General features: G+C 37.4%; 1 protein-coding gene across 1 annotated transcript in view; it reads right to left on the bottom strand.

Annotated features, from left to right (window-relative positions):
• The window catches only part of IL1RAPL1 (interleukin 1 receptor accessory protein like 1), a 1,419,608-nt gene that overhangs the window by 412,804 nt on the left and 984,566 nt on the right, over positions 1 to 22,238 (bottom strand). The gene's annotated exons all lie outside the window — the stretch shown is intronic.

Genomic DNA, 22,238 nt, shown 5'->3' with positions numbered 1-22,238 from the left:
TTTGTTTACTCCTTTCCCTACCTCTACATAAAAATTCCCTGAGGGGAAGTGGATGTGGCTCAAGTACTTGGGCTCCCACCTACCACATTGGAGGACATAGGTTTGGTTTCCAGTGCCTCCTAAAAAGACTATGAGCACACAATGAACAGACATAGTGAGTAGACAGCAAGCACAAACAATAAAGGGTGGGGGGTGGTGGTGGAGGGATTAAATAAAATAAATCTTTAAAAAAATTCCATGAAGATGAAGACTGTGCTAAAATGGAAGAAGAAATGAAAACAAACCATGCAGAGCTACAAATTCACTAGACATTCAGACTAGTTTTCTTCTGAATGCCTTGTTCACTTCTACCTGAATCAACAAAAGTGAGAAGCTGAGAGCAGAGTTAAGCAGGCTTTATATCCCCTCCCCCCACTTAAAAAAAAGAAATTGTAATGGCCAGGGCTATTCATTCTGCATCAGTTATTTATACATTAAGATGTAAGATGATCTCTATTAATCAGAAAATATTTTTGGAGAGTATGCTTCAAATCAGTATACAGTGTGAAGAACTTTCTTCAACATATTCAGGAGGAATTCTGTTACAATTTCAAATATATTCTTTGAACAAAAAACAACATGCACAATCTTTCTTTCCATATATTTTCTCTGATTTCATTATTAAAATTACTATAAAGCAGTTCAAGTATAAGATTAGAAGTTCTCATCACAACCGTTGTGGGAAGCAGAAGGAACTGATAGTGGATGGTTTCTCAAGGTAAGTTTCAGTTATTAATATAAAATATGGACATTTCCAAGGACTAAAACAACTATATTCGTTGTACAACTGATACTGGGATGAATAAATATTCTTCTTAGTGCTCTCCTGGCTCTGTTGCTCTTTTTCTTTCACCATATAAATAAAATCTTCTTGTTTTTGAAGGGCCAAAAAATTGTTGATCTCAATTGTACTGTATTTAATTATGACAAATCCTATTCATCTCTTTTCAATCCTGTGAAATTATCCTAGTTGAAAACATGAATTAGGCCTAGCCCTAAGGTCTGCTTGTCATTTTTTTTTTAAAGATTTATTTATTTATTTATTTATTTCTCTCCCCTTCTCCCACCCTCCTGCCCTGGTTGTCTGTTCTCTGTGTCTATTTGCTGCGTCTTCTCCTTTGTCCGCTTCTGTTGTTGTCAGTGGCACGGGAATCTGTGTCTCTTTTTGTTGCGTCATCTTGTTGTGTCAGTTCTCCGTGTGTGCAGCACCATTCCTAGGCAGGCTGCACTTTCTTTTGTGCTGGGCGGCTCTCCTTATGGGGCACACTCCTTGCAAGTGGGGCTCCCCTACACGGGGACACCCCTGCGTGGCACAGCACTCCTTGCATGCATCAGCACTGCACATGGGCCAGCTCCACATGGTCAGTGAGGCCTGGGATTTGAACCGTGGACCTCCCATGTGGTAGACGGGTGCCCTAACCACTGGGCCAAGTCCACTTCCCTCTGCTTGTCTTAACCCCTTCCACATTATATATAATTCCTGGTTCCCAATAAATAGATCCAATTGAAACTTAATTTGATCTTTGTAAATAATTTAGTCTAAAACAGTATGGAAAATTTCTCAGCAAATCATAATATTAATGCTGTTGAAATAATTAATTCTCTTACATATATATAGAACTTAACAGTTTTCAACAGAATACAAAATCCATTTTTTTTCTCAAAAAGCTCATTTGTAAAAACTGGAATAATCATAATCCTTGGTTCATGATACTTGAACATCACTGATCTACTGGAGGCTCTCTTTTATCCTATTTCATTATATTTAATATCTTTTATATTTCATTATTATATTTTAATAAGTCAGGAGGGCAAGATAATTATTAGTTCAGCATAAAATTGTTGAGTGCTTATTATGTACCTCAAGCTATATTTCCTTCAGTAATTTGAAATAGAACATGTTGGAATTAGTTCCTATTACATTTCCCTTCAATATACATTTGGATGAAACTAATGACATCTCTCACTGCAGTCACCTCCTGGTTCTGTCCATTAATGTTTTCTCCCAAAGTCCCTTTGGAACCTCCATAAATCTCCCATCTCCAAACAGAGAAGAACATTGCTAAGCAAATCTTCAAATGAAAGATTTTGGTAACAGGTGTAGAAATAGAGTGTCTGCACACATAACTAAATATATAGCTCTTCCTTTTGGTAAAGAAAAAATATTTACATGCAATTCATTTTTTTAACTCTTATTTCCCACACCAAGGGAGATGGCTCCCTTGTCTGTCTGCTCATTGTTTGTCTTCTTTAGGAGGCACCAGGAACTGAACCCAGGACCTCCCCTATGGGAGGTGAATGCCCAACAGCTTGAGCCACTTCTGTTCCCTGCTGGTTGTGTCATCTGCTGGTCACAGCACCTGTTCCTTGTGGCGTCTGCTCACTGTGGCATCTGCTGGCTGTGACAGTTTCAGCATTTGCTTGTTCCGATGTCTGCTCGTCTTCTTTAGGAGGCACCAGGAATCAAACCTGGGACTTCCCATGTGGGAGGTGGTCGCCCAATTGTTTGAGCCACATCTGCTCCCCATGTGCAATTTTTACATCAGACTGAATTGGGGTCAAAGAATGCCAGTTACCATATTGTACCATAAACTTCATCAACTTCATCAAAGATTTTATTTGTTTTGTCTTCATTATAAAGTTTCATCAAGAAAGGTGAACAGAATATGAATTTACTTCACAGGTTTTCCAAAGACAACAATAATGGTAATTTGAGAGTTAAGCAGAAGTTTTATCATTTGTGAGAGAAGAGGACAGAAAAAAAATCATTGTTACTTGAATTCCATTCGCTTTTCTTTTTCCTTCAGAAACCTCCCTCCTATGCAAGTGAATTCTCTTAATCCTTTAATGCAGAAAATCTTATTTTACCTTAGTAATAGTTTAGTTGGGCATAGAATTTGAGGTTTGACAGATTTTATCAAGATTTTTCAAGAAATCTCTCTGCTGTCTTTTAGCATCTATCACTGCTCATGAGAAGTTTGCTGATGTACCAGTTTTCTTTTCTTTGTAGGTTACCTGCCTTTTCTTTCTGGTAGCTTATACAATGTTCTTGATAACCTTAAGGTGTATAGGGTGGATTTATTTTTATTAATCCTACTTGGTCCTTGGAGTGTAGTATTAATCAGAGGACTCAGGTATTTTTTATTTCTGGAAAATCTGGGGGCATTATTTCTTAAAATATTGCTGCTTTGCTATTTTATTTTTTTTCCTATAAATAATCTATTAGATTTATGCTGGAGCTTTTCAAGCTATGCTCCTTTTCTCTTAATTGTTCCTTCAGATCTTTTTTTTTTCTTATACTGTCTTCAGAATAAGTTCTTCTGTTCACTAATTTTCACACTGACTGTGCTTTCTAAATTTAATCTGTTGAGTTTTTAAATGGTATTTTAATAACTCTTTTCTGGTATAATTATCCTGATGAAAATATTATAAATTTGGGAAGTACATACAAAAGAAATAAAAATAACAATCACATATATGCCAGCCCCCCAAAATAACGACTTTTGGGATTTGTTTAATCATGAACATCTTTTTCTCCCATACACATACTTTATCAAGTACTAAAAATATGAATACAGGTGTATTTCAAAATAAGATAATTAGGGACATTACTCATAAAACTAAAGTTCTCTTTAATCATTACCTCTGTTGATGGTCTACTCATCCACTCTACTGAGATAACCACTATTAGAAATTTGATTTATATCCTTCAATGAACTTTTTCAGCTTTTGCCTATATGAATTTGCAGCCAGATAAATTCTCTAATACCTCCCATTCAGCGATTTTTCTTAGTATTCATTTGCTTTATAGGATTTGATATTTTGGTTTCAAAGCTCATCCTTAGAATTTGTGTGTTTATCTCTCTTTACTTCTTTCTGTCTCTCAAGGTTTTTCCTGCTCCTATAGAGCGCCCTAATCTCTCTACCCAGAGCAAGTTTTCATACTGGCTACTTGGTGGTCTCATCCTCCATAATATTAGGGGTTTCCCAGCTCTAGTCTCTGAGCTATTGAATAAGTTGGCCCAGGTCCTGGCTGAGAAGCTCATATGCTGATAGGCTTCCTCTTTGGGTGTGATAGGCTGAATAATGACCCCCCACCCCCACTAGCGTTCATATACTGATCTGCAGAACCCACGACTACGTTGCCTTACATGGTAAAAGGGAACTTGCAGATGTGACTATGGCAAGGATCTTGAGATAGGGTGATTATCTTGGATTATCTGGGTGGGTCCAATGTAATTAACCAGGGTCCTTGTAAAGAGGCAGAAGGGTCAGAGTTTCAGAGAGGAGAGAAGGTGATGTGATGATGAAAACAGAGTCAGTGAAGGAGATGTGACAGCACTACCGTACTGGCTTTGAAGACAGATAAAGGCACCATAAACCAAGGAATGGAGATGGTTTCTAGAAGATGGAAAAGCAAGGAAATATATTTTCCTCTAAAGCCTCCAGAAAGGAATGCCACTTGGGTGACACGTTGATTTAGTCCAATGAGATTAACATCAGAATCCTACCTTACAGTGCTCTAAGGTAATATATTTCTAAACAGTGAACCTAGTTTCAGGTATATCTCTCAAAGGGGCAATATTAGTTCTATGGACTCATGGGATATAAACTCTGGGACACATCTTCCTACTTCCAGATCTTGATCCCAGCAGGCTATGTTCTTTGATCTGCATGCCACAATCATCCACATTGTGTTTCTGCTTTGTGTTTGATTCTGAGAGGTTTACATTGTTGGAGAAGTCTTTTTTCTGTTTTTCTGTTTTGTTTATCATTGCTATTAGAATGGTGCAGCAGCCTCAAGTATTAATTTAAAACTGATCTTCCTGAAAAAGGCAAGAGAATTCATCATAATTTTAAAAATTCAGTTACTCTCTAGATCTGTCTTTGCAATCAATTCATACATTTGCAATTTGAAGTCTAGCCTCTCCAGGTTTTGTTGGGCTCCCTTCCATCCCTGTTTCTTCCTCTCACGTACACACAACCTTCCAAAGACAAGGCTTTGGTTTTACCTCCGTTCAGGCTCTGGGATAATAAAAAAAAAAGCAGAGAACATTCAGAAGAGTGGCAACATTTTGAACCAGGTACTCTCCAGGGTCCCCTACTGGTTCCAAGAATCTTAGTTTGTTATGGTAATTATTCCAGAGGGTGTCTGGGGGCAGGAGTGACCATATAAGGCTGACTTGGAAGGGAGAAATTCAACCCGAAAGACTCCCCTCACTAAAGTTAATATAAATGTTAATACAGCTTTAAAAATATATCCAAGTGTAAAAATATGTAGAGCAGAAAATCATGTATGAAAAATATGTTCTCATTTTTTTCAGGCCAAGTATTTCAGGGAAAGAGTTAGAAGACTTGTAGAACAGAATTACAAAGTAAGTGGTTAGTATACTAAGTTGTCAGTAATCTGATACATTGTAAATCTGCAAAAGGGTAAGATTCCACGGATATTATTCGTCAATTGGGTATTATATCAGAGGGTCAGGGCCTATAGAGTGACACATTCCCTTCAAATCCATCACCGTCTCGATATCCTAACTATCAGAAATATGATAAACCAGTCAAAAGTACATGAAATAAACTACCTGTATTTTCAAACATTCATTATGGTTATATTTTCTGCAATTTTGTTTAAAAAAAAAAGCATTTTTAAACAAGAAAAATTTTAAAAAAATAAAGAGATTATGAGTGCCATCTTGTGGAAAGAACTTTATGTCCAAGATACTTGTTTCTCAACACCTATATGTTTGAGTAATGCCACACTCTTTCCCCCAAAAGTATATGGTCAATTATGAAGCAACAGGTGATCTGAAGCCACTTCTGTTGTTATGTGTCTAATTCTTAATGGCGTTTAAGTACTACTCATTTGGTTGAAGCGATCATCAAGAATATATATGGAGTATATATAGTTCTAACTTTTTGCTTGTAATTTCTCTCCCTTATTTAAATTCCACATAGCATATGTGAATTGTCTCAACCAAAATTACTGAACAGGTAAAACAGCTCCTGCTGGACTGTAAGTTCTCTCCAGGAAAGCCTCATTTAGATTGTCATGGCAACAGCTTCATTTTGAGAGGTTCGTTTCAAATCACTGTTCTTTCACGTGTTCATTTATTTTAGTTAAGTTTATTTTGTTGTTGCTCTTCTCCCCTTCCTAAAAATTGAGATTCATGACTCGTGATTCTTATTTGTTCACTGGTGTGACTTCCATATTTAGAAAGCTGCATAGCACAAAGGAATTTAATTAATATACACTGAATGAGCAAATGAGTGATTTTTATCCAAACCGTGGTCATGTCGATTGGCATTGGGGCAGGCACTTGTCAAATGCAACCACACCTGGTCTGGCATAAGAGCCCAGTTCAACAGGGACACTCTATGCCTGTGATTAATTGACCTTGGAAATCCCCTCTCTTGGACAGCCTGACAATGAGACAAACAGGAGGGTCAGCAAATAACGAAGGGGCAGAAAAGGGATGCTATACACCAGGCAGTAAACTGAAGCCACAAACAAGAGCAAGTAGAGAAGTACAGATGAAAGGAGAAAAAACTTAGCAATGGCAACAGTAAGAGAAGAGAGCAAGCAAGGTGAATTCAGAGGAATCAAGAAACCAGATGGACACCACTCTCTGAGGAGATGACTGAGAGGTCCAGATGTACCACAAGGGGCACCCACTCTGAGGTCCACTGAGGTTTGTTGTGCCAATTGCCTGTCACCCTCAACTTTCCATGGGTCCCAACAACCACCCCAATTGTAACAGAGAGCCCAAAACATCTAATTTAACACTTTAAAATGGTGATGTTAATTCTGCCCTATTTTTTCCCCCATTTTTAATTTAGTAAAAGTTTAGGCCTACATTACCCATTTGTTTGACGCTAAATCCAAGGACTTGATAATTCTCTGCTAATTTTCCTTCAGTCAGGTTCTGAATCCTGCCACAACCTCTTCCAAGTTTTTTTTTATTGCTGTCACCTGAGCCATAGAAGAGGGTATGCCTGTTATAAATTTCAGTTTTTGGACAGCAGTGCCTGTTCCTTTTACTCAATCTAGTTAGTTTTTGCAATCATGTGCTTCTTTGTTACTTCCTCTCTCCCTCGGTCTTGAAATGCCCCTTCATTCTCATATACTTTTAAAATTACAAAGTCAAAATCAATGTTTTCTGGTAAGCTGAGTCACTTTTAGAGGGGTTGTCAACAAGTCCTGGGATACCGACTCTTCCTCTGTACCCAAATGATATAACATCTCTTCCGCATAGTCCTAACAAATTCACTCAGATCAGTTTAGAATAGACAAGCTCCTGATAAGATTGATTAATTTTTAAAGGAAAACCAAATGTTTAAGGAAGTTCACAACCTTTGGATACATTTAGTCAATAAAATTGCCCATGGCAGTAATGAAACTCCTCTGCAAGGCAAAAGCCAAGACAAAACAAAAAATATTTATCGTGATTTACAATAATTGAAGTATATGAGGGTCCATATTGAAACTCTCTTTATTGCTCCAAGGACACTAGCATTAGATGCAGGATTGCCAGTTTCACTGCCTTGAATCCATCAACATGGTCAGCACTGAGGGCAAGCAGGTTGGTAATGACTTTAAACAGGGCAGCCAGGTCAGAGCTGAGGCTTGTGCGGAAAGTAAGGAAAACAAACCAATAGCCTAAAAGTCTTGGGGCTGAAATCGTACTTCTTCCTGCTCGGGGAGCTCACAAAAATAAGCTTCATTTAGGAGGAACTCTCATGAGTCAGTATTTAATTATTAATCTCAATTCAAGATGCATTTGAAAAATAATGAATATGCTAATTGCAGTGACCTGTGCTAGAACTTTGCAATCTGAAAAAAAAATGAAAACCAGTGTCCTAAACTTTTTTTCTCAATGGCTGCTGCCTAGTATCTGACTTGTAGATTACTAAGAAAATAGGTACTATTTCTGGAACACTAGGTATCTCATCTCTGAGGAACTCTTTATTATCATGGACTCGAACGACAACAACAACAAAAAAGGCTCTGAGTAACAGCTTCAATTTAGCTCCATTATTAAAATGTAAGTGGACCCAGAATTAGCTTATTTCGAATTTGAAGAACTGGAATGACCCAAACATAAAGGTCTACATGGATTCTCATTTAGAAAGCACAATTGTAATATATAGAACTCTATGGGAGAATATTAAATAATAACATACAAATATATGATCTGCCTCTGCTATATTTCTTCATCTCTTTTATCTGATTTTGAATCGATACAGTTATCTTTATATTTTTATATGTATTCATCAAGATTCTTAAATACTGCAAAAGTTTTAATAAAATGAACTATTAAAAAGTAGGGGTGTTTACTACTGCCTTATAATTAGCCTATCTTAACCAACACATGACTTCACTCACAATAATCGCACACTGTAATTGATGTGATGATCATTTTCTGTCTATCATCGTCTACCTTTCCAGAAGTATCAACTACTTCCGCATAATTAACTCCTTCCATCTGATTTTCTGATTGTCATTAACTAGAAAAGTGACGCTTATAGAGCAGCACAAAGTTTGGGAGGCTCAGTGATGGAAAGAATGGGAGGGAAACAATAACCATGGGGGGCACGCAGTGATTGGACCTCTTTAACCCTATAATTCCTAAATTACCAAAACAAACAGGTACAAATAAACACTCTCTGACACCAGGTAAAGGAAATTAGTCATGGCTGAGTAACGGCTCACTTTCTCAAAAGTCACCCTTTTTTCTTTTACTATCAAAATTCACATACTATTAATGCACGTGTATATATAATGACGTAAGCCTTCACAATGTTATCAGTTCACTGTGATCCTGATTGTATTTTTCCCTTGTTTCCAAGTTCAACAATTAGCTCTTGTGGCGCTTGAACAGGAGAGACTTGCTGAGGCTCTCCCATCCTTTCAGTGCCTCTCATCCCTGCAAAGAGCACCTTCATATTTGTGTCTCAGGAACAGAGCATTCATGGATGATATAAAACTGACTCCTTTCTAACAAGCCCTTCCCACAGAAAAAGAACTCATATCTATTATTTTACCTTGGGATTTAAGTAAACATACTACTACCCCAAAGCTGCATTTTAAACCATGTCAATAAAGAAGGTGAAAACATTCTTCCCTTCTACAACATTCCGCTCATAAGTTGGCATTTGGTTAGTTTTCTTTTAACAGGAATGTCTTCACAAATTTCTCCAAACCAGACAGTCAGGAACTTATTTGCCAGTAATTTAGTTTATGTGAATATTCACCACTTATGGCAAATGACTATGTATTTTATATAAAGGCCTGAAAAGAGCATACATTGCTTTCCTTAGGGTGATTATGAATTTCTTGGTAACCCTGGATAAGTGTGATTCAATACCAGTTCAAGAACACCATACGGAAGAAATTGCCTGGGGTTTTTGAAGCCTAAATCGATTAGAGTCTGAGGTTAGGCTTAGGTATCTATATGTATTAATGAAAAACTCTACAAATCTGATGCACAACCTGAATCTAACACACTGCTTTAAAGGCTACTGAGTATATTTCCTGGTGAAAATGCATACAATTAAAAAAAATTAAACCATTTCCTAAATTTTTAAACCCAGTATACCTTTCAAAAAATAGTTCCCTCACTGTAGATTCATATTAAAACATACATTCAGCTTTGATCGTAAACTATGATTCTTAAGAGTTCATCAGATTCAATTAACCCACTTGAATGATTAACTCTTGCTTTCTACCACAAGGGTTGTAGATACTAGATAGACACTAGATAGAGAAAAAGAGAAATTAGCTTTACTGGAGTTTCCTAACTTGTTGCAACTAAATATTGACTGTTCACCCTAGTGGAGGGGACCCCCAGTGGCAGTGAATGGACACATTATGTCCATATTCCCTTGACTGGACATGGTAGGGTCCTCAGCAGTGTCTTTCACTTGGATCCACATGACTACCCACCAGGGAGGTGGAAGATCATGTCCTGATGAGTACCATGGTGAGAAAAGGTGCTTCATTTATGCGACTAAGGTTGGTTATGAACAGACTGTGGAGAAAGATACAAGGAAGTGGGCTCTGCTGTTCCTTTCTAGTAAAGCAAGGTTCTTGATGGAAGGAAGGAAGATGTTGGGCTTATTCAACTTAATTGTACAGTGCACATTCCTGCAGTTCTCAACATGGCCAAGTTACGTTTGCCCTTTTCCCTCCAATTCATTTTACACCTTCCTAAATATTTTTCCTTTTTTTTTTTTAAAGATTTATTTATTTATTTCTCTTCCCTTCCCCACCCCGGTTGTCTGTTCTCTGTGTCTATTTGCTGCGTCTTCTTGGTCCGTTTCTGTTGTCAGCGGTATGGGAATCTGTATTTCTTTTTGTTGCGTCATCTTGTTGTGTCAGCTCTCTGTGTGTGCGGCACCATTCCTGGGCAGGCTGCACTTTCTTTCGCGCTGGACAGCTCTCCTTATGGGGCGTACTCCTTGCGTATGGGGCTCCCCTATGCGGGGGACACCTCTGCGTGGCGGGACACTCCTTGCATGCATCAGCACTGTGCATGGGCCAGCTCCACACGGGTCAAGGAGGCCCGGGGTTTGAACCGTGGACCTCTCATGTGGTAGACGGATGCCCTAAACACTGGGCCAAGTCCGCTACCCTAAATATTTTTCCTTAAGGAAATCTGAAATGTGACATACTTATGGGTCATTCAATTATCCAACTTTGCTTTGCACAACCCCATCAAAAGCCCATCAAAACAACACACACCAGGCTCAATACCAGAGCTCTGAGGGATGCAGAAATGACTCATTATAGAATTGATCTCAACGTGGACTCACACCATTAAAAGAGACAAATGTATACAGCATGGTAAAGTCTACAGTCCAAGTCTGAAGAACATTTGAGATATCACAGAGGACACAGTAGCAATGTCTTCAAGATTCCAGAAGACAAAGGCAAGAGTAGTACTGGTCACTGAGGAAAAAACTGAAATAATTTCCTCATTTTTTCTAACTCTGGGCTAAAGAAGGTAATAAGATTTCTGGAAACATGTACCAGAAGCCTACAAGCTCAAGGTGTTTCAAACTTTTACCGTGTAAATTACTTTAAAATAGTTCCTTCACAGCCTTTTTTCTTCATTTAAAGCTAATACAAAAAGCACTGTAGGTCAAAATAGACGAGGTGGTGCATAATTTGGAACCGTGCTGCAACGGTGTCTGAAAGTACAATGAAAGTGCAGGCATATGGTCGTAATGGCATTATTTCTAATCCAAATGCTTTATAACATGCCTCAGTTAGGATTAGATTCATGCCTGGCCTGGAGTAACGTGAACAGCTGTTTCTGAATTATCCAAGTGTAACAGGTGGTCCAGCAAGTTCACTTAAGGAGTGTCTCTGTCTAGATGTCAGAGGGGTGGGTGACTTCTGGGTAGACTTCGAGACCTACCTGGATTGTCTGATTTCTGTATCAAAAGGTTATTTCAATTGGTTTCAAGACAGATTTAAAAACCACCGTTTGAGGGGGGAAACACTGTGGAAAACAACGGACAAGTTTAGTGAATAGTTAAACTGGGAATATGTGTGCATGTTTGTGTGCATGGATATGCACATGGTCTGCTCTCAGAGACCACAGTTTTATAGAAAGTACAGAATCAGAATTCCCATGGCTAGTTGTTGAGGCAAGCTTTGAAGCCCAAGGCATACCATTATGAATCAACTGTGTATTACAGGGATAAAGCTAATTCTATCTAAGGCTAAAAGTTGTGGCCTTCGGGAGACTTAGGGTAAAACTTAAAATTCTAACAGGAGTGGATGAATAAATATGTGCGACCTGAGAGAATACACTTCAGTATATTCTCTCAGGTGAGTTGTTGAAGGACCTGGTTAGCAGTGAGTCTGAAGTAATACTTCTAATGAAGGCCTGGGAGGCTGATTGATGCAGTGTCCCTTTTGGCAGAACAGATTCAGCTACTGTGGAAATCAGCCAAGGAGGCATTAGAATTGACACCGTGTGATGAATATCATCCATCTTACTCAAACCAAGGACCCCCCATTTGTATAGGTATCACTCATAATTTGTGGCTGTTCCTCAAAAAGTTTACAGGGACAGGTGATGTATTTGTTTTTAGTAAAAAAGGAGGACACCTGCCTAATTGACATTATAGTCTCTACTCTCAATTGGATGGCCAGATTAATGGTCCAGACTCTATTGTTTGAGTGTTTTTGTTTGTTTTACTGCAGCACACTCTACTATTTAGTATTTTAACAAAACCCACCTAAGAGCTCTAACATGTAAAGAGCTTGGAAGTCCTCACACCCATCCTTGTAAGAAGAAAAAGGTGAACAAACTGAAAAGCACTGCCTTTTCTTAGACTCATTGGAGAACTGAGGTCGCAAAGCAAATGGCCCGCCCTGGAATTTGGAGAGACAGGACCACCAGAGAGAGACAACCAAGATATGCTGACCTAGAGCAAGAGCTGCTAGAGCCACAAACTGGTAGTGGCAATTAACTGGTCATTTTGATGAATTCTGGAGGATGACTGTGGAACAGGCATCACAGTGAGAAATTCCGGGGGCTCCCATACTTTGGTGGGTTTTGTCACCGGTTCTCACTATATAAAGCCAAGAAAGATCTCCTTATAGCTCTAGCAGGATGGGCAGAATAGACAGTGTGAAATATGCTCAGAGCATTCTCTATGATGTGGCCACAGCATTCTCCTGGAGACCCACTCTCCCGGGAAAAACACTGCCAGAGCTTTATACCACTTGAGGGAAGGGCATTTCCCTGACTTGAGGTTCCCCTAGCCTTTCTGTCTCACTGAAGAGGAGAAATGAAAAAGCTGTTATAAGAAACAGTTGTGAAAGTCACAGCACAAGGACACAGGCTCACTGAAAGACTGAGGCTTAATCATAAGATTATATATAGAATGCTTTCCTTCCCCCCACATTATCATCACACCAACAGTGCTTCAGTGTAATAAAAGTGTATTGCAGCTGAACGTACTGCAAGACGCAGCTTGATGTGAGAAATTTTGAGGGAAGCTCAAAGACAACAGGATAGACAAAAACCAGGACATCATAGGAAACTGTGCCTCAGATACCTACAGCTACAGCAGAGGAACAAAGCCCAACTCCTATCTTAAGAAACGTGAATGCTCATCTGAAAGGCTTATCTGCCTACTACCCGATACAAAAGATCTGACTTTCACCAAAAAAAACCAAAATGGTAAGGCACATGTATTAGTCTGCCAAAGGGGTGCTGATGCAAAGTACCAGAAAGCTGTTGGCTTTTATATTCCTCACCCAGGGTCTGTTGCCACATGTTGACACAAGATGGTGGGCTATGTCTGCAAGGGTTCAGTCTTCCTCTTCCATCTTAAGGTTCCATGGGTCCAGCTTCTTCTGAACTAAGCTGTAGGCTGGCACCGGGCTCATCTGTCAGGGCTTCTCAGCTGCTCTGCTCTTTTCACAAGGTCAGTTGTAAACTATCAGGCTCATCTCTCTCTGCCCAGGGCCCCAGGATCCTCTGTGTATCTTCTCTGTGTGTCTACTTCTGTGTGAGGGTCTGTTTCATCAGCCAAGGGAGCTGGGACTCAATACTGAGTTGCACTCTAATGATGTGGTTGAATCAAAGCCCTAATCTTAGCTGAATCTTAGATTCTCAGCTGAATCTAATACAATGAAAGGGTATCATGCCCAGAGAAAACAGACCAGGTTCTTTTTGGAATTCATAAATAGTAAACTGTCACAGCATACCCAAAGGCAAGAAAGAACACTGTCTGAAGAAAGAAGCAATAATCAGAACCAGACTAAGATATGACACAAATGTTGGAATTATCAGACAGAATTAACTATGTTTAATATGTGAAGGGCTCTAATGGGAAAAATAGGCAACATGCAAGAACAGATGGGTAATGTAAGCTGAGATACAAACTCTAAGGAAGAATCAAAGGAACAGCTAGAAAGAAAAATCACTGTAAGTGGAATGAAGAATGCTTCTGATGGGTTCATCAGGTGACTTGATAAGGCCAAGGAAACAATCAATGAGAATCAATAGAAACTTTCCAAACTGAAGACCAAACAGGGAAAGAATGGGGAAAAAAAGGGGAAAGGAACACCTGAGGACTGTGGGACAATGACAAAGGGTGCAACATATGCATGATTGGAATACCAAAAGAAGAATAATGAGATAAGGGAGGAGAAGAAATACTTGAAGTAATAATGGCTGAGAATTTTCCAACATTGGTGACAGACACCAAACCACAGGTCTCAGAAGCTCAGAAAACACCAGCAGGATAAATACCAAAACAATCTATTGGCAGGCAATCATATTCAAACCCTGGAGAGCCAATGACAAAGAGAAAATCTGAAAACCAGAGGAAAAAAGACCTTGGCTATAAAGGAACAAGAATAAGAATTCTAGGGGAATTCCCATCAGAAACCACATAAGCAAAGGAGAGTGAGGCATTTACAGTGCTGAAAGAAAGTAAACTGCCAACTAAAAATTAAATGTTTAGTGAAGTTATTCTTTAAATAGTAAAAGAAAGGGAAGTGGACTTGGCCCAATGGATAGAGCATCTGCCTACCACATGGGAAGTCCACAGTTCAAACCCAGGGCCTTCTTGACCCATGTGGAGCTGGCCCACATGCAGTACTGATGCGCACAGAGTGCTGTGCCACTCAGGGGTGTCCCCCGCATAGGGGAGCCCCATGCGCAAGGAGTGTACTCCATAAGGAGAGCTGCCCAGTGCGAAAGAAAGTGCAGCCTGCCCAGGAATGGTGCTGCACATATGGAAAGCTGACACAACAAGATGACGTAGCAAAAAGAAACACAGATTCCCATGCCGCTGATGACAACAGAAGCAGACAAAGAAGAACACGCAGCAAATGGACACAGAGAACAGAAACCTGGGGGGGGGGGGGAAGGGGAGAGAAATAAATAAGAAAATAAATAAATAAATAAAATAGTAAAGGAAAGATATCGAATGATATTATATCAGAAGGAAACACTTTTTAAATTATATTCCATATTTTTAACAGGCATTTTTTGGACAGTTTCTTCTACACCCTTCTTATCAAATCCATCAGCACATGACAAAACGCATCTCAAATTTGCTTACTCTTTTTCTCTTTTGCCAGCTTCCACATCTAAGTGATGAGCTCTTGAGTGGACCACTGCAATGATTTGATTCATGGTTAATCTATTTCAATCAATTCTACAATGCCATAAGAACGAAATTTAATTAGTATTTTTTAGTTATGAGAAAAGCAGGGAAGAAGGTTTTGTGCTTTTAAGTAAAAAATTGAGAAGACATTTTTTCATAATTAATAGGGCAGTGGTCTTGCATACATATACTTTAAGTGAATTGAAGAGTATTTTATACAATAAATTAATTGCCAATAGTGTGAATTTTTAGACATTGAAATATATTTCACTGAAAAAGTTTGTAAAATTATAGTTTGGAATACCTTTAAAATGGGAAAGATATCTAGAGGTTTTAAGCTTCTCAGAAAAAATTCACTGTATTTCTCATTATATGTATATATAATTTGTAAATGGTGGGTTTGAATATTTTAAATATTTTTTATTAGCTGTAAAACAGAGTTGTTGTTTGCCTGACACAATGGACATGGCAAAAATTAAAAGATAAAAACAATTTCAAAATTTCAAAGCATCATTTATACTTAAAGATTTCATCCAAATATATTTAAAATTCCCCCGAAGGTATTCTTTCTAGGATGTAAGGACACATGCAGAACAAAACCAAGTCTTCTATCATTATGGGAAATAATTTGTTTTCCTTTTCTTTTGTTAAAACTTTTCTAATCCAAGAGAATATTTCCATTTCACTAAAAATATATGCATCAGAAACCATGGAAATAAATAACTTACTGATTTCATTTTCTTGCCAAGAATTTCAACAGACAGTTCCTAGGATGATAACATTCTATTTGTTTAAAAAAGTGTTCACCTATAATGTGATTCATTGAAAGCAAGAACTTAGTAATAACATTTTGGAACACCCTTGAAGAATGAAGGCAAACAGATTGCTGCACTCAATGCTCATAGTCTTTATTTTTCATTGAACTTCCATTGCCACCTTATCTGCATAGTAATAATCTTTTCCATTCCTATTGAAATAAATCATCCCAAGTTCAGTTATACAATCTATTCCCAATAATTTTATGTGATTTGTTTTAAAATAAAAAAGAATGTATCTATTTTATATCCAAGGGATTATTACTGAGAACTTTAATGGAGCAAATGCAATCATTAAAACATATATATATATTAAATGAGTACTAAATGTGTGAAAATGCCATGTTGATAAATGTATTTCTTCCTAGCTTCATATAAAAAGCTTCCATTTTTCATTTTCTATTTTTAAATAATAGTTTATGTTAGTTGTAGACATATTCACAGGATAGGATATTGGGACAGTCAAAATGAATAAACCAAAAGACCATTTTAACAGGTAGATAAATTATATATATATACTTCTCAATTTCTTGAAGTTATTCAAACATCCAAACTTGAACACAACCTGGTATTATGTGCAAGTATATGCCTGTGCAACTTTCATGTGATCTTCAGATAAAAAGAAACAGCATTAAAAACCTGTTCAGCAAGAAAAAAGCTAAAACCAGATTACCAAACCTAGGAAACAGAGAACATTAAAAACCTGATCAAAAAGAAAAAAGCTAAAACCAGATTAACAAAACTAGTTTCACCCATATTAAATATTCCTTAGCAATATAATACTCGAAGCACAATATGAGAAGTAAAACACTTAAAATGCCTTAACTGCTCCCCTGGTTTGTATAAGTCAGATCTAAGTTAGGGTTAAAGTACAGGTAATTCGTTTCCCATCTCATCTGACAAACCTGCAGCCAAACTAGCAGCACTAGTGACTTAAAGTTTCCTGTGACTTGAAATGGAACAAGCTCATCACTTGTATAGCTAAAGACCAGAGAAGGTAAAATTAGAATAGCATCTTCTTTTGAAAGTAGAGAGGGAAATGAGCGTGAATATGATTAATGATAATGTTCTATTTTTCAAGCTGAAATTTTGCAGTATTTATTTTGAAATCTTATTCTGAAAAGTGTCACATGCAGTGACTGTGACTATGGAACTGATCTTGTTTCTCCTGTGTTTAAGGACAACTTATCTGTCACACCTTCTTTCCAGAGTTAAAAAATAAAAACAAGCCAAATAAAATAAAATTCCTCTACCCAAGTTATTGGTCAAAATTAAAAAAACAATGCCTCTTATGGTTTCACATTTATGCTCGTTTTGTCTCAAATTCAGATTCTTATTTAAGGAATGGATTAATATAATGTCTTTTTCTTTTTGTTTGTTTGTTTTGTTTTTTGAGGTACCAGGACCAGGAAGGAACTGGGACCTCTTATGAAGGAGGCCGGTGCTCAACCACTGAGCCACATCAGTTCTCCTGAGTTGATTGTTGCTTTGCTCATTGTTTTGCTCGTTCTTTGTTTTCTTTAGGGGGCACTGGGAACAGAATTCCAGACATCCCATGTGGGAGAAGTTGCTTAACTCCTTGAGCCACATCCACTCCCAAAGTTCTTTTTAAAATGCATATTGTCATTAAGGAAGCAATCTAATGGCAGCCTTAAAAAAAAGAAGCTAATGTTGAAGAATCAGTTTGTTTGGATTCATCAATTACATAAGTAAAAACAGAGCTTCAAAAAGGAAGGTTGTGCTAGAGGTCTTTTTACAGTACCTTGAAACCCTAAAGCCTTTGAATTTACGAAATGAAAGAACTAGCTTTTGCATATTATTTTTACATTCAGACTAGAATAAAAAATATTACTAAACATTTTTACTTTAACATGGCCATTTTCCAAAGTGAGTTCCATAGAACACTGATTTCAAAAGATCTTACTAGATGTGAGATGAAAAAAGTACCCTACAGTGTTTTAAGTTGAGGAAATAATGAGTTAAAGAGATTAAACAAAATTTCTTAAAGCTTTTAACATGCTAATCCAAATGGTTAACCTGGAGTGAGGGGGCTGAAGGAAATAGTATGTGGTATTTAATTAATTTGTTGGACCATGAAGAACTTTTCTTTCCAAGGATTTATCACGGATTTAGAGTTAAACTCATGCTGCTAGAGATGGAAGGGAAAACATATATTTTTCAAATAGGCCAGAAATACAGTTATTTCTCTATAATAATAGTCAATAGCTTAACAAAAATATTCTCTGAGAGCTTATGTGTAGAACAAATTTTTCCCACAATGTTAAGATTCTAGAATCATGGAAAGCACTCTGCTCATTGAGAATCATTTGGAAAAATTAGTTACTCTCTCCTTTTGGGTTACTGGCTTTCAATGACGTCAATATTGTCATTTTAAATAGACAGTTTTCATTGTTTTATAGGACTCTCCCAAGCATAATAAGACTTTGGGCATCACAGGCCTTGGGCACCCAATATCAATAACATTGAGTTTTAAAGTCAAGGACCCATAGAAGTAAAACATATTGATACTTAAGGTACATAAGAACTCATACACAAAACATTATTACCATGCTAAAGGTTACACAGGCAGAATGATTTACAATAATTAAAAAAATTAAGAAGCAATTACGCAGCACTGAATTGGGTTATATTCACATTTAATACTCCTATCTTTTCTTTTTCTTTTTTTTTTTCACATTTTTACAAGTGAAGAGAGAAAATGATGACTTTTTGGTTTTCCATCTTCAGGCTACTTAGCTGTCAACCAGAAATAATAACAGACCATATGCTGAAAGCCCAAAGCCAGGGGACACCTTTACTCCATTTCAATTTCACTAAAATGAATGAAGCCAATCACATCAGATGGACACTCCATGCCTATTTCGGGAGCTAAGGAATCACCTATGTCAGAACTGTGGCTAGATAGATGATATAAAGTCAGCAAAAAACTGTAAGATAAGGCATTGCCCTTAAGCTCTCTGTTCTGAAACAAGGATTGGCAGGAATGAGAGAGACCAGAAGGCTCCAACTCTAAGAAACAGAAATAACACGTTGAAATTTTCTCTTTTATGTATTTTTGAAAACTAAATGGAATATCATATGTCTTCAGCTACTTTGAAGATTAGAGGAGGACGCTTGAAAAAATAATGAGTGACATGTGGTCAGGGGGATGGACTGATCATGGTTTTTAGGTACTGGGAAAAATGACAGAAGGAATTTAAAAATCCTCTAGAGAAATTGTGAAATAGAACAAATATCCATGTATCTGTATGGCTTAGCTGGTTATAAATAGAGCCAAGGGGATGGCAGTTACATATATGTGTGCATATATATGTATATAAGTATGTGTGTATATATCTATCTATATGGATATGTATACATGTGGATATATACATACATGCTTTTCCTTGCACAGAATGAAACATAACAAGTTTAAAGAGGAGATATACTATTTCCCTTTCCTGGAACTCTTTATTGACAAAGTCTAGCTCCAACGCCCTGAGCTCACTTGAGTGAAGCCATATATTTGTGGAAAACCTACAGAGATTCTCTTTGGGATATTAACTTTCCATGTGGTGTTGCTCAAGCAATAAAAACTGGCTTTCAAACCTACAAAGTAAAAGTACAATATTAAATCTTATTGGTCTACATACAGGGTTTCTCAACAGTGGCACTACTGACATTTTGGGCCGGATAATTCTTTATTATGGGAGGCTGTTCTGTGACTTTTAAGATGTAGGATGTTTAGCAGCAACCCTAGCCTCTATCCACTAGATGCCAATAGCACCGGCCCAGTTGTGGCAGCCAAAAATGTCTCCAGACATTGGCAAACATCCCCTGAGGGACAAAGTTGTCTCCAGTAGAAAACCACTTGGAATTTCTAGTTGGGAGAATAAAAACCAATACTCAGAAGGTAGAAAAATATTGACTTTGTAGTGTGAATAACATTAAAATGGAGATATTTTACATAATTGCTATGTACTTCTTATCCAAGAGAAATGACTGCTTATGTCCATAAAAACAAAACAGATACAAGAATGTTCATAGCAACCTCATTAATAATCATCAAAAAGAGGAAACTACCCAAATGGTCATCAACACTAAAATGAATAGAGTATGTTCATACAGTGGAATACAACTCAGCAATGAAGAAATACATTAACTATTTGATACACAGCAACATGGATGGATCTCACATGAGGTTGTGTGAAAAGAGCTACAATCAAAATGGCATACAATCTGTGATCCCATTTATAAGAAGTTCAAAATATATTCGCTAGTGAAGATCACAAGTGGTTACTCTGGGGTGGAGGGGTGGTTACTGACGTGGAGGGATATGAGAGAGACTTCTAAGGACCTGGAAATGTTCTAAGTCCTGATCTGGGTGGTAGATACAAGGGTATGTACATAGGTTAAAATTCATTGGGATATACATTTAAGATCTGTGCTCTTTATTCCATGTAAGCTATAAATCAATGAAAAGTACGTAATAACTAAAAGAAAAACTATGCAGTGTAGGCAGTATATGAAGAGAAAAAAAAGACTCAAGGAAACTAAGCATGTTATTATTTTATTTTAGGACTATCTGTTGGCCTCTAGTTTTCATTAATATATGTGACGTGACATAACTAGTTCAAAATATATTAGCAAATATTTGAAAACATGAACTTTGCAACTTGGCTCCTGGAGCATCCCCTATGTTGCTGTTGATGTATACATATATAACTCCCACATTTGAAAACAATAGGCCTATGCAAACCTGCTCAGTGCCAGGTATTGTTCCAGGCAATTAACACACACATTATTTTAATTTTCTTAACATCTCTGAAAAGTAGTTATTTTTAATGTCCACTCTGCAAATAGGAAAACAGGTCTAGCACAATGAGTGACCATGCCAAGGTTAACTAGCTTTTAGCTGGCTAAATTGGGATTCAATCTCATGTCTCTGTACCTCCAAAAACTTTATTACATTATGCCATCTCTTCTTCTACAGTCTCTGTCTGTCTCTCTCTCTTCATATTGTAAATATATCATAAATCAGTATGTGAATTCTAAATAGCTTAGGAACTTTTTTATAGCATTGAGCAACTTCTGACCATTTGAATATTTGATCTGTATGAATAAGTCAGTATAGAGTGAGTGGGTACATATATACTGCAAATTCTGTGTTATTTTGATTCTGTATTTTTCCATTGACTGAAAACGAGGTACCATAGCAACAAAGCTGGTTTAAACCAAATTCCCATGAAAGAGAAATGTTTGGCAGGAATACATTTTATAATCCTTCTGCATGTCCAGAGAAAGGAAATAAAGGGCTGGGTGACAAGCTAAAGAATATAAATTAGCCAAGTCCCTGAAACTTCACTATGGGAGGTATTTAGGTAAAAATATCTATATGACTATAAGATTCTTTTGAGTGCTGCTATTGTGTAAGCATATATGTGAAATGTGAACAAAGAAACAATTTTTAAAATCCTTTTTTAGTGTGGGTTTCAAATCCTAATATTGGTCATTTTAACTCATCCTCCTCCTTACGCAGATTCTGTAGCTTTCCACCACCCCTCTGCCGCATTTCTCATATACTCTCTTCCTTATTGTTCCATTGCTGTCACCCCATTAGTTCACTGCATTTGTCCTTTCCCTGACTTCTCTACCTTATGTCAGAATCCATAGAAAGGTGTGGAAGGGCTGTAGAATCATATAGCAAGGGTCTACATTTTGATCCAATAGTAAGATATGAAATAGGTAAAAATATACAATTATTATTGCCATTTTAGAAATGAGAAAAATTGAGAAAGTTAAGCAAATACTGATTATATTCACAAGATGTCTTTTGTTTAAAGAAGATGTTAAATGCCAGCCTGAAACGATTAAGGCACCTGCTCATATTTCAGTCTATAAAGTCAGGTGTTTCAATTCTTGTATATGATCCAGTAATTACACCTCACATCCATTCATCCATCCATCTATCTATTCTTCCAACATGTATATTAAACACCTCCCAAGTGCCAAGAGTTGTGCTCAGCTTTGAGAATACTACGGAGAATAGAGGTCAGTTGCTGGGTATCACAAGGGGTTCAAAGTCTCAGGGAAGACAGAAATCCATCCACAGATACTTACAAAATGGGATTATTGCAAAAATGGACAGTATGACAAGGGCCAACAAAAAAGAACCACTGAACAACTAGCTGACATGGCTGCATCAAAGATGGATTGGCAAATATTTGAAAACATGAATTCTGG

Source organism: Dasypus novemcinctus, chromosome X (genome assembly GCF_030445035.2).
Source record: "Dasypus novemcinctus isolate mDasNov1 chromosome X, mDasNov1.1.hap2, whole genome shotgun sequence".
NCBI classification, from domain to species: Eukaryota; Metazoa; Chordata; class Mammalia; order Cingulata; family Dasypodidae; genus Dasypus; species Dasypus novemcinctus.
This window is presented reverse-complemented; position numbering and strand designations above follow the sequence as displayed.